The 17,595-nt window shown below is 35.0% G+C and overlaps 2 protein-coding genes across 3 annotated transcripts in view; one reads left to right on the top strand and one right to left on the bottom strand.

Moving 5' to 3' along the window:
* CHRM5 (cholinergic receptor muscarinic 5) overlaps positions 1-1,129 on the bottom strand; it is a 49,759-nt gene extending 48,630 nt beyond the window's left edge. Inside the window, exons 1-2 of one of the 2 annotated variants that reach the window (XM_048306963.1) lie at positions 747-1,129; positions 419-661 (exon numbers count right to left, since the gene is read on the bottom strand). The gene's annotated coding sequence lies outside the window, so the exon portion shown is untranslated. The remainder of the gene's footprint in view (positions 1-418; positions 662-746) is intronic. The other variant, XM_048306966.1, reaches the window with a different exon arrangement.
* AVEN (apoptosis and caspase activation inhibitor) overlaps positions 1-17,595 on the top strand; it is a 90,342-nt gene that overhangs the window by 38,249 nt on the left and 34,498 nt on the right. The window lies entirely within an intron of this gene.

Here is a 17,595-nt window from a genome sequence, read left to right as displayed (position 1 = left end):
TACATCTGCTGCTGTGGTGCAAAACGTTGTTTGCTTTGCCAGATTAAATAGATAATGAAGTGCAGTAAATGTTTTTTGGTACTATTAACAGAAACATGGCTTTTTATTAATTTCTTTCTTACACAGCCATGCATGGAAATACGTATTAAAATATTTTGAAGGATTTAAGTCTTAGGAAATATTTCACTCTGGTATTAGTCAAGAGATCATATAAGAGTTTTTCCTTTGAATAACCTTAATATCAAAAGAGAGCTGTTATTTTTACAGTATAGGAAATCTAAGAACATCAAGTATCTGTCATTGAAGAATTTAAACTTCAGTATCAGTATAAAGAATTTTATATTGAGTTATTTTTCATACATTGAAATATATGTTGATGTGATAAAAAATCAAAACAGTATATGAAATAAAAACTTACCTAGGAGATACTTGATTGAAGCTTTGTCTGTGCTCTGTCAGAATATACTGAGACTCACTCAGCAGATAGGAAGCTTTTTTCTATTTGAAATGCATTGTGCACTCTCGTCTTGTGATTTCTTTTCCACAGCGTCTTCTTGTTCACTGCTGCTTTCGCTCTTATGGTATTGGTTGTTTCCAGTTTATTTCCAGGTATCTCCAATATACGGTTTCTGTCACATTCAGGATTTTTGTTTATTCTGCCCTGATCAGGTAACAGAAAGAACCTGTGAACTTTGCATCTTTCCCTCCCCACCAAAAAAAAATGTAAAAAAGGCAAATGCACTGACCTCAGTTAACTCAAGTATTCAGCACCCATTTAAAAAATTATTTAAATATTTGATAGCCAGTAAATTCCGTCTGTTTTCTGGTGCTATTCCAACAGTGAAAAGTTATTTCCCTACACATTTTGGTAGCCTCCACATTTTAGGTTTTTGTAGGAAATATACAGGATCAGTAGACATCAGGGCTTAACTTTTAATCCATGCAACATTATTCTGTGAAGGATGATGAAGGTCTGCCTCTCTCAGCTCCTCATGCTTCTATCAGACACAGATGTGAAATGCTGCTTTAGAGAGACGGGAAAAAAAAATCCTAAAGGGTGTAGTGTTTTGTCATCTCTCAGGACAGTGAGCACGCATGGCATCAATGAGTGGCAGATATGAGCTATTCAAACCAGTTGCTGAACTGATGGGATGATGCTTTCATACATAATAGAACCATTAATTATTTCTTCTGATGGACAGCAGTGTGTACTAGAAGAAAAAAGCAGCAGATGATAATACTAGGTTTGATAGGTTCTCTGTGTTTTAACAGCTTGTCATTAAGAAACAAACCAGAAAAAAAATGCTGTTTTGGGATATGATCAGGTAAAACAGACCAGAGTTGTTTTGACAGGGTGGATGTCATTCATAGGGTTAAAACTCCATTCAGGTTAAGGTCTATTCACAGCTGCTTTTTATAAAAAAGATATTCTAAGAAATCTGCTTTGTAAAATCATGGTTTGTGTTTTGCTTCAGGTAGCCTTTCATTTGGGGAACCTGGCTGTTGTCTTGTAGGTTTTCATTCCTAACTTAATTTATAGATTAAACCCACACATTTCTTATTTTTTCCCTTGCAAAAGGAAACCGTAACATTAAAAAAAAATGTTTTTCAAAGAACTCTCTGTATGAAGATGATCTTCAAACTCCTTACACACTTTGTATCAAAGACACTTGCAAATCCATTTCTAATTAATTTAGAAATTTAAATTGTCTGATTTAATGTTAAGGAGCTGCTCTCTAGAGGTTAATATGGAAAAAATAATATATTTTGAAGAACTCACTTCAATGTGGCATAAGCCTTCATAAATGTAAAATATGATGGATAAAATCTTCATTTGCACTATCAATGTTGTTAAGGGCAACGTACGATGATTGTGGGGAAAATAATGCGATGTTTGGAACTTTTCCTTAAAATAGAGGGGTTTTTTTTCCTCTCAGAATCTTTTTTTAATGTAACTTTTCTTTTTAAATTTATTGACAAGAAAATGTTTACAATAAATCAATTTCTTTATTTTGCCTTCTGTACCTTGAAGGTGAAGAAGAGATAAGACGATGGCTACTTTAAAACCACAGTGAAATATAAAGCCCATCAAAAAGGTGATGGGAGAAAGGGCTACTTCTGCTGGTTTGTACTTATTTACTCTAAGTAAACTTCTGATGAAGAACCTCTCTCATCATTGAAGAAGAAAACTTATCTTCATCTTCCTTGTTATGAAATGATGGAGAACATCTGGATAAAGCTTTTTCTAGTTTATCCAGTCAAAAATGATGAGCACTGTTATGCCCTTATATCACATCAAATAACTTTTGGGATATTTTGGGTGTCTAGCTTGCATTCTATCTAGCTCCAGACCAAATCCAAGCTTAGAAGTATATGATGGCTGTAACTTTAAATCTAAGTTGTCAATTTTGTCTCTTTAGATAACAAGTCGAGTTGCCAAGGATACAATGGGTACATGATATAAAGTCCATGCTGAAATTACTGGAATGAGGCATACTTTCTGAAATAATATTAACACTTTCTCTCTTATGATTTCTGTCTTCACATATACAATCCATGCCTGGAGCTGGTGCCCAAGCTGAACTGAAAGTGACCTAAATTTATTAGCATATTTTTAAGAAGTGTTGATTCTTATGAAAACCTTCCAAGGCACAACCTTTGTATTCCAAGATAATCTTTTGGGAGACAAACACTAGCCTGGTCTGCTTCCACCTTTGCAAATCTCCAAACAGAGGACTCAAATATCTACTCTGTGATAATTCCCAGAAGAAGTCCTGAAGCACAAAATAATTGAGCAGTTTTCTTGCACACACATGCGTGCGAGCACATATGTATAAATATACGTACACATATATACATACATGTATATATATGTGTAAGTATATATATATATATATACACGTACACATATATGTATAAAACTCACTTTTTTTCTTTCTTCAGGACAAGGTAAACTGAACTATTTGTATGTTAGTATCAAAAGTATTCTGCTGTCTCAAACCTGGAGATGAAGATAACTTGGATAAAGCAGCATGTTACAGTTTAGGGGATGACAGTAATTCTGACATCTTGATGTGCAGCCTGAGTCTGGGAATAAGAGATGGTTGGTGTTCAGAATTCAAACGCTGAAGATGAAGGTGGTTAAAATTTTCAGCCTTAAATACAGCACAAAGAATTGTATTTTTAGCATAGTGTTCTGAAAATCTTTTCTGTTTGGTCAATCTGCAGCAGGAGTAAGTTATATATAAGGTGCATGACTGACGTGGATGTATAACATCTGGTGGAGAATGTTGTCAGTATGACTGAAGTAGCATAAGCTTTGAGCATGCACCAGTGAGCTCTCCAAAGGGCCTATAGTCCATCTTGTGACTGGGTATCTACTATGTGCATTAGGGGATTACTTCCTTGCAGAGTTTGGTTATCTTGGACTCACAATATGGTATGATGAGGGATTCCATGTCTGTAAATAGCATCAGTTGACATGAAGTTCTCATACCTCTGAGCCAGCAATAAGGAATCACAGGGGACTGGCTACATCCCTCCATTTCATTTGGATCACAGGCATGTTGTCTTCTGCATAACTTTGTGACAGCAGAAGGGTTAACTTTGTAGTGAGGCAAAAGTCCTGTACTTGGACAGACTTCTATTTCAGTTCCTACTTTTTTGAGTGGTGATGCACAAAAAGCTACTACGTAGCTTTGGTTAACAATGGGTTGAAAATCTGCACCTGAAAATTGGATGCAGGGTGAATAATGTACTTACCTGCTTTAAGAAGAGTGCTTTTTAAAAGTTGTATAAGTGAGCACAATGCTTTCTTTAAAAACATTTTGCATTTTAAGTGTGTGAGCATTTGAGGTGAAAGCTCACTGAAATTTCATTGCAGTCTCACAGTGATATTTAATATTTACAGTATCAAAGCTGGTAGCTTTGCAAATAGTATTAATCCATGTATTGTCTGTGTTAGTCCATTCATGATTAATAATTATGGGTTCTTCAAGTCCTAAAGGCCAAATAATACCCCCTCTGTATGAAAGTAATTTGTCAAATATATTGGAAAAAACATTTTTCTAATAAGACTGAGTGATCAGTAAAGCTGTATCTCAATGAACCATTTCTACAAATTATAAAATGCATGATAATCACATTAGCATTGCAAATGAATTTGAAAAAAACCCTAAAAGAAGACATAGTGTTAGTGAACACTTCTAAGCATTTTCCTTTTTGAGAATTCTATCAAGTATTTACCATTTATCTAACAAACAGCTGTGCACATGGAAATCCTATTTTTACCCTTTTTCTGTATACTGTCATTCAGCTTTTAGAGAGCTGTAAGATTACCTGTTTCAGGTAAGTTGATAACTAGTGCTTGCTTTTCGGAGAAAAGCGGTGCATTTATCAGAATTTTTAAATTGCTGAAGAACTAATGTTCTGAAGAAAATGTCATCATTATTTCTGCTTCTTTTGTTGTCTACAAGTAGTTCTTGCCTTTGTGAACATAATACTCTTTTGCCTTCTTTTATTACTTTTTTTTTTTTGAGGGATGTTTGTGTGTATTTGTTGTGATCTCATATCAATAATTATTTTTGCAGATAAAATAATTCTGTTTTTTCAATGGAATATTTGATTATCTTCCAGCTTAATGAAGTTCATCTGCAAAACTGTATTTTTCAGTGTTTAATATAGAATACATGATCTATTTCTTAAAACCAAAATGATTTTAAAAAATCAATGTCTGAAAATAACAGTCTTCAGAGTTTTAAAATTTTGAAATCAATCAGATAATTAACACTGAATAATTTTTTACTTAAAAACATGACAACCTGAATCTTAAAATTATTTTGAATTTTACAGCAATATCTGCTAGCTCTCACTGAAAGTAGATACTTTGGCATTTCTTAAAATTGATACTATTCTCATTAAATGAGTATTTCCCATAGTCTGGAAAATGGTATAGATCAACATCTTCAAAAAAGAAATGGATTGAGATAGCTTATAAGAAAAGGAGTTTTTGTTACCTAGGAAATGAGTGAGTAAAAGTACTTAGCACAACTCTTAAGTCAGACACCTGAGGGCTTTTTAGTTTCCTAGATTTTGATTATGGCAGTAAAGTTAGACTTGAGACAAAGTGGCTTTCATATGAAATTCTTTGAAAAGACAGACAAATAGTTTGTTTTCTACTTTTCTAGTCAAAGTGTTGCTAGTAGATGAATTTGGACAGAATGCTGTAATAAGAATGTATACCACTTCCACTACTAATAATGATAATTTAACGTTATTTCTAGGACTGTTGGTTGCTACTAACACTTGGTTGGAAATTTTATTCAGTGAAATTTTGCAAGAGTGATACTTTCAATTAAACTATTAATTCTTTTTTTGAGAAAGGTAACTAGTGTGCTGACACAGATTTTAATGAATATGTTTTAGAAATCATACTTTGAGCATTTTTGTGTATTAAAATTTGACTACCTTGGTATGTATTTTTCCCCATTATTTTAATCTTGTAAACAGCCAAAGATTTCTGCTTTTGTTTAACACTGCGTTAGGAAGGGTAAGTAATAACTGTTTCACAAATATATGAGCTTCAATTATATTTTTAATCACATTTTAATTAATGGATCAGTATTTGTGAACGTGCTGTCTGTTCAATTCAGCCAAATTACAGCAGGTTGCTGTTACTAAACTATTCAGATTGGTAGCAAATTTTGGAACTGTTTTGAAGACTGAGCAGTTTTGCATGATTGTTATTTGTTAACTTGTGATATCTGATGAATATGTTCTCACCAGATGCTGGCCAGATATCTTCCAATTTACTATTTTTTAGACTATGCATGAAACAAATGGTTTATGACCTTGGAATTGTTTTGAATTTTACACTATTTTGGCAGCCCTTCCCCCTCACCTGTGTTAAAGGCAGGTTTTGCAGTTTATGTTTTTTGTTGTGAAGATAAGGAGCAATAACACTGACCACAAATTCTGGAAGAGTTTGTGGGGGGTGGTGTCAAAGATTTTTAAGTTTTGCTTATGCATATTCTTCCTTTCTCTCTCAATTTGATCTTCCTAGTTGCCATAACAACTTCATAATAGCAGCGCATTTACTGCTGTAGTTAAGGTTGTGTCAGCACTTCCATTATAAGCTACTGTTTTCAGGAATTTCTAATTTATTCACAGGCTTAAAAATGACATACAGTAAGCCTATGTAATTGGTTTTAATGTATGGTACCAACTTTTTGAAAGCTGCTGTTGTCTGAGCTCTGATGGCATGTATAAAATAGAGTATCGTTCCAAGTGGGTTTTTTTCTTTTCTTTTTTTACTGAGAAGCAGCAAAACATTTTTAGTCTAAAATTAATTTTGACTGGTTCCCATCTGCCAGAGGTATGAGAACCAACATGTTCTTTTGCTCTACCACAATGCCCCATCACGCCTGTATCCAGTTAGACCCATCTGTTCCTGTTAGTTAAAAGGTTAGTGTGAACACGGCGCTTTTCTGGGAAGTAGGAAAAATATAACCTTTTTAATAACAGAGTTTCATATCTCATTAAGAAATAAGTGTTTGACATCTTCAATACATTTATAATTATTTTTATGTTAAATAAAGACTAGCAATGTTTAAATGGTGGATGATTTTTGAAAGGCAAGAAGTAGAGGGTGAGTCTGTTTCTGATATTGAAAAAAGTCAGTTATTCATTGTAGATGAAGTTCCTGTTATAGAGTTTTAACAAGGAATTGTGCATAACTACAATACAACTTTCTGAAATCTGGAAATCGTTTAACCTGGGAAACATGTCAAAGCAGTTATGTAATTTGCTGAAGGTGTTCTGTAACTCCCTGAGTGATTCCACTAAGCCTGTGATAAAGGGATTGTTTAAAGACTTTATTTCACCCAAATAGCTTTTGGGGATTTTATTTAAACACCTTTATTTTAGGCAAATTTACAAGGCACAGCACAAACTTCTTGCCCTGAATAATTATGAATTATATACTTGCAAGGATTCATGGGATTTTTGTTTGCTTTTTTTTTTACCTATCTTCTTGCCAAATGTACTGCAAGACACTTGCCCCTAAAACATACTGTTGTCTCCTACAGCAAAACTACATAATTTTAACAGTATGTTATAAAAAAAGCCCCCAAACTTTCATATTCTCTTTAATCCTCTATTGTTTTTGTTTTACTTTGAATTGAAGTCTTCACTTACATAAAATTACTTAAATTTGAAGCATGTTCTTTTTTTCTTTAGTTAATCTTTGATTCTACTTCACTGTAATAAAATATACTGGCACCTATTTAGACATTTGTATCACCTTGGTTGATGTTTGTAAAACTTCAGCAACAATGTGTAACTTAAATCAAATCAGTCTTTCTTTTAAAATGGTCTGTAGTAATCATAGCTGTTAATTTCAAAGGCAAATTTCTTTGATTTTTACTTTTAAAGGAAAATGTATCTAATTTAATCCTCCTAGTCAGAAAGTATTTGTCTAAGTATATCTTATTCTGAAGAAAAATTGTGAGTACTGCTCAACTGAAAAATATAATATTATATATTTACATATAAGTATATTAAAATATATATATAAAGATATATATTTATATTATAAAATATTATAGTTTTTTAAAAGCTCATTGATGCCTTTGGCACAGACTTCCTGTTTGGTTCTAGATGGGGGAAATATTCAGCCTGGATATCCTACATCCAAACACTTCATTGTCCTTTTATTGCTTCACTTTTTAATGTGTTTTCCACTTCCCTGCCAGAATTGGTTTAATTGTTTCCCATTTTTTATTGCATGGCTTTGAAATTGTATTCAGAAAATTGCTTTTGAGAGTTTTCTCCCGACTGAGTGTAAGACTTAACAGTCAAAACCCTATAAATGTTGCAAGAAAACCCACTTAACCCCTCAATAAAAAAAATTATTTTTAAAGTACTACATCATTATGATATTTGCAAACTGCATCTCTTTTTCTAGGTGTTACAGAAATCTGCATTTGTTCTTCTATCATCTTTTGAGCTTCTCCTTTTACTTCTTCCCCATTCCCTAAATTCATGGAGCTTTGATTTTCAGGGGGTTCTTAGACCTGGAGGATTAATTTTAAGTTTAAGCATGAAGAGTTTATTCACCTTAGTTGTTTTCTAGGTTCTTGTTCTGTTGTGATTTTGATTGTGAAAGATTTTGTCCTTTCTCTGACAAGTAAGAATTAATGGAAAATTTTGCATCCTTTGCAGACTTCATAGCTGTGAGAAGTTACTCTGTCTCATCTCTGCAACTGTCTTCATTGGAGTAAATAGCTGAACAGAATCCTAACTTGATATTAGCTTGGTGCTGTTTTTCATAGTACACTTCAGATGAGAGAGGGATTCTAGAAAGGAGTCGTTTAATGTTGAGGGCTTTGGGTAAACTGTAATCTGTCTACATTTACTTTGAAATCTGTAAGGCACTGCTCTGGAGCTGTTAAACATACCTTTGTAAAAGGTTTTGCTAGAAATTCTCTGAAAGATCTCCCTCTTTATCAATGGCGATTGGGATAAAAGGTAAGTTTTGATGTCAATTGCATTTCAGAACAGCAGTATTAGACTAATAGTACTAAGTCTGGGTTGCTGGGATAAGTTGTTCCAAAAGCTTTTCTTTTTTCCAAGATATGTGTTATGTTGATCTTCAATGTATTAGAGATTAGGTAGGGGAAGTATATATTTATGGAGGGAAGATTTAAATAGAAGTACAGATATCAGGGTTTGCATTTTTTTTAAAGCCCATGGTTTGCAAATTGTATAAGCTATTATCTATAAATACCTAGGTACAGGTTGTTTCCAAAAAGCAATCAGCAAAAGATCCCCTTTCTTCTTACTTCATGTCTTATATAATTTTGAAAACAATTCCCTTCAAAAATATTAGATGGTTGCAAAATTACTGAAATTGAAAGAGCTTTTTGGACATTCACTAATGTAAAATTTTGTATCCTTTCTTTCTAATAGATAAACATTAATTTCACTGAAATTCTATTGTTCAGCCTTCAATTGAGCTAAGGTTCAAATTTCAAGTTTCAGACTTATCTGAAATGTTGTTAGTTTCCTGTAGGTTTTTTTTCTAGGTTAACTAATGTTCGTGAGCCACGTGTGTAGTTGTCACCCAGCAAATAGTCATATGTCTGAAAAACACATGCCCATAATTCAGGTGGTTTCATAGTGATGTTGTGTGGTTCGTTCTCTGCCTTGTGATGTGATAAATGAGCTTGATGTTTATATTCTGCAGAAGGGCAGAGCTATCCTGCAAAAGACACAAAACTTGCCAGTTTTCCAGTAAGTGAGGAATGACTTCTGAAGTCCTCCAGGAGAGGTAGAAAAACAGGTCTTGTTCAAAAACCTCAATAATCTTCCTGCTGTATATCTGCTTTCATAGATGTGTGATGTGGGAAAAGAAGTAGTTTCTTCCTGCATTCAGATTGTATGCAGGTTTTTCTAAAGACTCATTTTATAAGCTTGGCGATTTTGAAGAAATCAGTACACAAAGAATATAATTTGAACTTGCCTAATAATTAGGACACAATTAAGGACTACTGCAGTGGTACAGTTTAAAATCTAGCCCATTAAGTAATGAATTCATAAAATTAAAGATATTGGAATTTTAGTTTGCTCTTTCTAATTATGTATGTTGCTGTCCAGTATATTAAGTAACCTTTTATGGTTTATGCATTTTAATCCTATAATTTAACAGTTTAAAAACATCTACTGGAGCCTTTGCCAGAAATAAGAATTAATGAAGTAATGAATTTACTTTCACAGGCTGTTTAAAAGCCAGTTCTAACAATAGATAAGAAAGTCGAAAGGAGAAAGGAATCCAGCTCTCATTTGGAAGGGGAATATCAATGAGTGCACTGAGAAACCACTGAGAGTGCACACTGGAAGGCCAAAAAATCAGGAAAGATGAGAAACTTACAAATGCCTCACCATCATGGGATACATGATCTTGCTGTTTTATATAGATGCAGGGCCATTCTTTGTTGAGATTAGCTCTTTTGCATTTTAGTCAACTCTTCAGTATACAATTAAAGAGTCTTGGGAGCTGAAGTTTATCTCTGCCCACTTGTGGAGCAGGGACTGGGATTCTGTCTGAGAAGAGGATGTTCTTTTTTGTTTTGGTTTTTGGAGCAGGGACTGGGATTCTGTCTGAGAAGAGGATGTTCTATTTTGTTTTGGTGTTTGGTTGAGGTTTTTTTTCCTCCTGAGGATTTACTGCTGCAGCACTGGGAACTGGGAAAAAACCTCAGTAGAACACCTTTATAGTTATTTGTGACTGATTCCACATAACTCTCTTTCATTTTAAAATTATTTTAGAATTTTGAGAAAGACTGTATTTTGATACCTCATGTTTCTTTTATGATGTTAAGGATGCTATATTTGCAGGATAAACTAATATAAATGTAATGCAATACTTATCTGTTTGCATGCTGAGTGTTTTAATTATGCTCAGTTACAATTTCTTAAATTGCATTTTTAAAAGTTTGTCAAGTAAAGATGTCCTGGGAGAGAATTAGCCTCTTGCTGAGTAGTGCTAGGGTAATGCAGATAGCATCTTCAAACACCCCTTTGGGCATGCAATTCTGGTTTTGTCACTGAAACTACAGGTCAAAAAGTGTACCCTTATACCTTAGTGTCCAATGCTTCTTTCTAAATCTGGAGTAGGAATGTACAATAGGAAAGACTCAATAATTTTTAATAATTATCTATTTATTTAAATAGTGCTTTAATGTAATTATTTTCCATTCCCATTTATCTGGGGATTATGAAAATATATACTTTGTTTTTTCATTATGAGCTTTTTTGAGTGACTCAATGTATGAATGCATTTGTCAGCTGGATTGAGAGTATCGTGCTTTATGCCTTATCTCAGCCTTATTTTTAAGGAATCTCTGTCTTTTCTTTCAATCACACAGACGTTAAGTCTCACAGGGGAGCACAAGACTCATGCTTCTGTGATTCATCACATGGTCTTCTGCCACATTGCAGGCATCCTGCATAATGGCAGCAAAAGACTCCTATCTCAATACCCTTCTGTCAGCCCATGTGTAAAGTGTAGTTGGGTAGAAGAGGAAAGATTTTTAGACCAAAGAGGCCTGGCCATCAAGAGCTGGGTGAGAGGCAACAGGGCTGTGCAGAAGCACAGAGAAAGCCTCAGGCCCTATCTTGTGGTACCTGCAGGACAGGGACATGTGTCTCATATGAGCAGATACAGATACATGTATGCATCATCAGTGAACAGGATTGCCATTGCTATCGTTGTGCTTAATGCATACAACTTCTACATTTGATTCTAGTATACTTCAGAGAACTGCTTTTTGGAAAAGCCTGTCTTGTTGATTGCCACTTTAAAATAGAGATGAACATTGAAATTCAATGCTTGCAAAAGAATGCACGTATGCAGTTAAAATATCTCTTACAGAGGCATGACCAATTGTGTGATGAGAAGAAACAGGAAGTTAAGCTGTGATTCTGTTCATCCAGAGACTGTGAGTATCTTCAGAAATGTCAGGCTTTGCTTCCTGCTGGGTATTTGAATGGAGCAGTGTTCCATGAAATCTACCCTCAGATGGAATAGGCTGTGTATGCAGAGGGAAGTTTTGTTGTTCTGTCCTTTATCTTTCTGGGAGATTTCTTTGACCTGCCTTTTGAGGATACTGTATCTTCCCAGTTGCCTGTTTTCCACAATTTGAATTCAGTTTTTTGGGGTAACAAGTCAAAGATCATTTTTTTCCTTTATGCTGCAGGGAGTGGGGAGTGGGAAGGGTATTGTCTGCAAAAATCATATTTGTTACCTGTGTGCAGCAAGCCAATAATGACACACTTGAGAGAGACATTGATTATTTATTTCAGAGCTGTGCAAGCCTGGGTGTCTGGTGGTATTCCACAATCAAGCACAGCAACCATCAAAAATTTTTACTATTTGTACATATTAGCAAACTAAGGAATTAGTTTGCTGCAAGTTGCATAGTTCTCTTATTAATTAGTATTCTATCTTCTATTGGTTAATGATTCTCTCATTTCCCATGCTGATTGCTCCACATGCTCAAGCTTTCTCTTCTTTGGGGTTGGTGGGTTTCTTGTTCCAGTGGTCACAGTCTCCCCCTGCCAGAATTACCTTTTAGGCAGTTGGAGCTGATTTCAGCACAGTTGCTGAGTTGTGTTTATTGGTTTCTTCCTTATCTTGGGAGCTCTGCCAGACGGTCTATAAATTCTGCATTCTTTGTGTCCACTTTCAGTGGGCATCCTACTTCCCAAGCCTTGTTAACCTCCCACTAGGTCTGAGATTGCTGAAGCATGTCCAGCTCTATACCTTAACAAGGCAATTCTACCAACAAGTAATTTGTGTTTCTAACTCATGGGCATCACTTAGAACTTGGTTATTAGCTGCTCTCTGTTTCATGGATTAAATCTCCCTTCTTGTTGATTAGGCTTGAAAGTATACAAAGATCAAACATCAGAGAACATCCTTTCTTAAAAACATATTTACGTGGTCCACATTTTTCAACAGTGTTACAGTATCACGTTTAACAGAGACACATAAAAATAGGAAATTAAATCTGTGTGCTTCAGCTCTTATTTGACTGGTCCAGGATATGTAAAAAATCACCTTTTATAAGCAGCTGAGATCTGTGAAGCAGCTGCATGCCTTTCAGTAGCTTTAGGAACAATGAGCAATGAGAGCAATTTCATGCACTTTATCAATCAGTGGGATTCTAGGAATATTTGAGACTATTTTGTGTATTAGCTGAGACAGTTAAAAGACAGTTCAGTGCCCTTTTTTTTGCTTTTTAAATTTTTTAAAAATATCGTTCGTTGGTTGTGTGGATAGATATTCATGCTTCAGAGACCTCCTTCTTCATCATCCCCTTTCCTGTTATCTCAGTAACAACTCCCACAAAAAAGTCTTAAATATACTAAAAGATATCTTGAAAATATTATGGCTGACAGCATTTTCTGCCTAGGAGAAAAGAAGTGCTGTTTGTTTAATGAATTAAAGATGACATTTGCCTCCAACAGCCGAAGAGAGGCTGCTATCTGTAGAAACACCTTGGTGAGCAATCTCAGCTTGAAACTGGTCCAAATGGTTGAGTACAAAATGTACCCTCTATTATAAAACATGGGTTTTTTTGATCAGGTGATCTACTTCTGAAAGTAAAAGAGGTGATGAACGTTCTGTTGGTATAACAGAAAATAGCTGTGTAATTGCAATGAGGCTCATTAAAAAATATGTTTAGCATGTTGATTTAGACATTTGATTTCCTCTGTGGGTGTTCCAAATCACTGTAATCTTCTATGCACACCACGCTGGTAGGACAACTTCAAAATTTATTGAGCATTTTGAGATAATCCACAGGATATACATTCAAAAATGTTGAATTGTATCTCAATTAAAGAGTATAAACTATATATGCCCATTTGGAAGTCCTTTATTTGATGTTCTTGAAGTAAGCAAGCACCTTCTTTGGTGAGACCAATGTTCAGAAAAATTGCATTGGAGTAATCAAATATAGAAGGTTTGTCTCAGGTGAGCCTTAGTTTTATATCACTTATAGTGACTTTGAAATCATATTTCATGTAAATTTTATTGTTTATACTTGTATAATATTATAACCTTGTAGTGGATGTGAGGGCTGCTTCTCTTGATGCCTTAAGAGGCCTCCTATAAAACAGAGACTATACAGGAGTAAAGGATTAAAAGAGGCATTTACTTGAAAGGCCTTCAAAGGTACACCCTGGGGAGCCTGAAGCTATTCTCAAAACGGACCCCAAGATGGACCACAGGTCACGAGTTCTTCCCTCTTTTATAGGTTTGGTTCATTTGCATAGCAGGGTTAATTCTTCAATTAAAACTTCAGTTTTCCCCTCAGCTAACCCCACCCACACCCCCCCCCCCCGCCCTCCCCCCCCCGTTTTAGAGGCTCTTTGGTTTACACTTTTTTGCCTAGGACAGTCTTCCTTGAAAAGCAGATCCAGAGAAGCTTTGTTATGTCTACCTAGCATGAGAGAGCAGAAGTTAAAAGGCTACAAGAAACTTCAGAGTCACACACCAAGTAGGATAAAATTTGAAAAATATGAAAGTTAAAACCTAAGGCATCAGTCTAGTGAATGATTATATTATTAGTGAATGGTTATATTTATTTATAGTAATGGATATTACTGTAATGGATATTATGATAATGTATGGTATTTTATGAAATAATGGAATGTAAAGAAGAAATGTATTGAAAGTTGAAATTAAATGTAGAATTTAGTCCTTGTGTTGAAGCTGCTGGATTTTTCTATTTTTTAAACAAATTAAGATTTTAATGAAGCTTTGTTTTATGGCATTCAGTAAAAAGCTTCAGCAGCAGAGGTTCAGGTGGCTTGCTGCTGGGAATTCTTTGAATGAGATATTGCCTAGATAGGGTTTTATTTATTTTTTGATTATGTTCTTAAACAGAAGAACTGATGCTACTAGTGGAATCTACTAAGGAAGCCAGATTTTAAAAAAATCAGTTCATTTATAATATTTGTTAATAAAAATAAGAAATTAAATTCTAGGAAACTAATATTAAACATTTCTTCTGTAAGTATGAAAGGCACAATTGTTTTCTGGTGTAACTGATTGCATTTTAACAGCAGTAGTGCCCATCTGCTTCTCAGGGTTTCTTGGCAACTTCAGTGCACTAAAAATTATAAATGCTTTAAATGATACTTCAAGTTGTATAATTTTGTTTTACTGAAGTCCTTATTGGAACACACTGTTCTAACAAAGTGTGACTAGATATAATATGTATTTGTACTTTTTTGGTGATTTTGGCGTGGAATTTTTTCAACATTTATGATTAAATAAATCTCTTAGAAGCTCTGGCACTCGACACAGAAAAGTGAGCTGTTGTACAGTGCATGTATTAAATTGTAAAATATTGTTTAATTGGTGTTGTGTCATTAAAAATTGGACAGATTAATTTATTATCCAGGTAGGCACTTATTGTAATTCTATTTATCCTGATGAAAAATCAGATGATGGAGAGTTTTTGCTCTAATTATTCTGATCTTCCCATTTTTAACTTTACTGATGTATAACTGTCATTTTTGTGGAAAACACAGGAAAATAATCTGAGAGAGTAAAGACTGGAGAAGAATAGAAAAAGAAAATGGACACTTAAAAAAAAAAAAAAGCCAAAAACAAACTACAGAGACTCTGAATTTGGCCTGGTAAGGAGATTACCCAGCAGTTTGTTAACACTGTATATGTGTGTTTGATGCTTCTGATAAGGGTAGAAGAAATTAGATGGTCCTGGTGTCATGAAAGAACAGAAGAGTCTGTGGTGGTAAAAAAAAAGCAGACTGGAAGCATGCAAAGATCTAGCATAAGAGTAATTGAAGATGATGGTCTTTTCTAATTATCTCTGCTACTAGTTGAGTTGTAGGTTTTTGAATAAAAATGAGCAAAGAGAGGAAGGAATTGCCCTGCTGCTGAACAGGGAAGAAAGTTACTAACAGGTCAAAGCAGGAAAATGGAAGTTTTAAATATCTTCTTTTTTGCATAAATCCACACTAACTAGATTCTCTCTGGCTGGATAATTAACATATTTTTAACAGCAATTGGAAGTGGATTCTGTTAGAGAATTCTGGAAATGTTATCAGTTTCAAATTTCCACTTAGTTGAAGTAATATTAGGGAGGAGAGAGTATCCTTCCTCTGTTGCTTCACTTTGCCTTAGGCAACTACTTGTCACAAGTCATGGATTTGAGATACTGTGTGATCGACCATCAGTCTGAATAAGTACAACCATTCTTATTTAGGGGGGTCTAGCCTTGGAATGCTTGACTATCTTTATATGTTTGATGTTTAGACATCAGGAAGAATTTCTCCATGAAAAGGGTTGTTAAGCATTGGAACAGACTGCCCGGGGAGGTGGTGTTCAAGAAACGACTGGACATGGCACTTAGTGCTGTGATTTAGTTGACAATGTGGTGATGAGTCAAAATTTGGACTTGATGATCTTGGAGATCTTTTCCAACCTAAATGATTCTGTGATTCTGTGAAGCTGTATGGATGTCACAGGTTCACAGGATAATGTGGATTGTCAGAGTCTTCAGAAGGTCTCTAGTTCAGCCTCTCGAGCAAAGCAAGGTCAGCTGCGGTCAGACAAAGTTGTGCAGGGCTTTATCCAATAGGAATCTCAAAGGTTGGCATTGGCATAACCTGCCCTACTGCCTGACTCACGGTGAAAATGTTTTTCCTTATGTCCAGTCTGAACCTCTCATTTCAATTTATTCCAGTTGTTTCTTGTCCTTCCCTCCATGCACATTGAGTACCCTGGCTCAATCACTTTGATAACCTCCCCATACTGGCAGGCTGCTGTTGGGTCTTCCCCAAAGCGATCTCCTGCTCAGGCTGAAAAAGCCTCATTTCCTCAGCATTTCCTCACAGGTGAGTGCTCCAGCCCCCAGCCATCCTAGTGGCTCTGCTGAACTTGCTGCCGTTTACTGGTGTCTCTTGTGGGGGCCCAAACCAGTGCAGTATTCCAGATGTGAGCTGAGCAACTCTGAGGAAGCACTGCTGGCTCCCAAGCAGCTTGCTGCCTGGCAAGGCCTCTGCTGCAGCCTGGATACATCTTCACGGTGTAGATGAAAAGTGGCATAGCATGTACATTGCAGTGAGATAGGGTTTAGATTAAACATGGAAAAAATACTTCTCATGTAAGAGCAGCCAAACATTTTGAGTAAACTCGCTAAAGACACTCGAAGGAAGTGGAAGGTCTTCTACAATGAGCTAGAAAAACATCTTCCAGGAATGAGGTAGGAGTAGGTGAGCCTGCTTGGGAAGTAAAAAGTCTAGATGTTCATGTGAGGCCTGTTCAAGTTCTGTGATTTCACAATAGTCTGGACAGGAACAAAAGATCCCAATATTTTCTTTCCAAATATTATTAGCTGTTTGAGTTAACGTTGCATGAAATAATTATGTTTATATGAATAAACATAGCCCTACATACCATAAGCTGTAGAAATGAAAACAGAGGAAAATATTTGAGTGTATGTGTCACCATTTCTCTTCCATATTCCATTTCAATTTGAAGTATTAAAGTTCAGCACTCATGCATGGCTGCTCAGTGTTACCCTTTTATATTTCTCACTGTTAATGATACTGCTTCCATCTTTTCTTTGATTATTGTTACATTCTTCTCAAAATAGTGTTCTTTTCTTGTGGCATATAAAGTGTTACTGTATCACTGAAAATTGAAAGAAGAAATATCTGAGGCAAATGGCAGTCCAAGAAACAACCACTTGTATTTCTTTGCTGGTCTACTTTTTAAAGACTTATTTCAGACTCAGATTGGTTATACTGTCATTTTATTAAATCTTCTTTGAGTTAATAACCTGTAATGCAGTGAGCGTGATTTAAATTGTACTCATGATTGTAATAAAGAGTACAAGTATCATGGTGATCAAATAAAATCAAATTATTTACTGGGCTTCCAGATGACTGTGTGATTACCATATTTTAAAATTTTTGTTAGTAAGCAATAAATAAAAATTACTGAAATTTTTATTAGAAATTAGGAGCGATACCTCTTGTCATTTGTGTCCATTTAAG

The sequence above is a fragment of the Corvus hawaiiensis genome, chromosome 6, assembly GCF_020740725.1.
Source record: "Corvus hawaiiensis isolate bCorHaw1 chromosome 6, bCorHaw1.pri.cur, whole genome shotgun sequence".
Lineage (NCBI taxonomy): Eukaryota > Metazoa > Chordata > Aves > Passeriformes > Corvidae > Corvus > Corvus hawaiiensis.
Note: the sequence above shows the minus strand (reverse complement) of the source record. Positions and strands in the feature narration are given on the sequence as shown.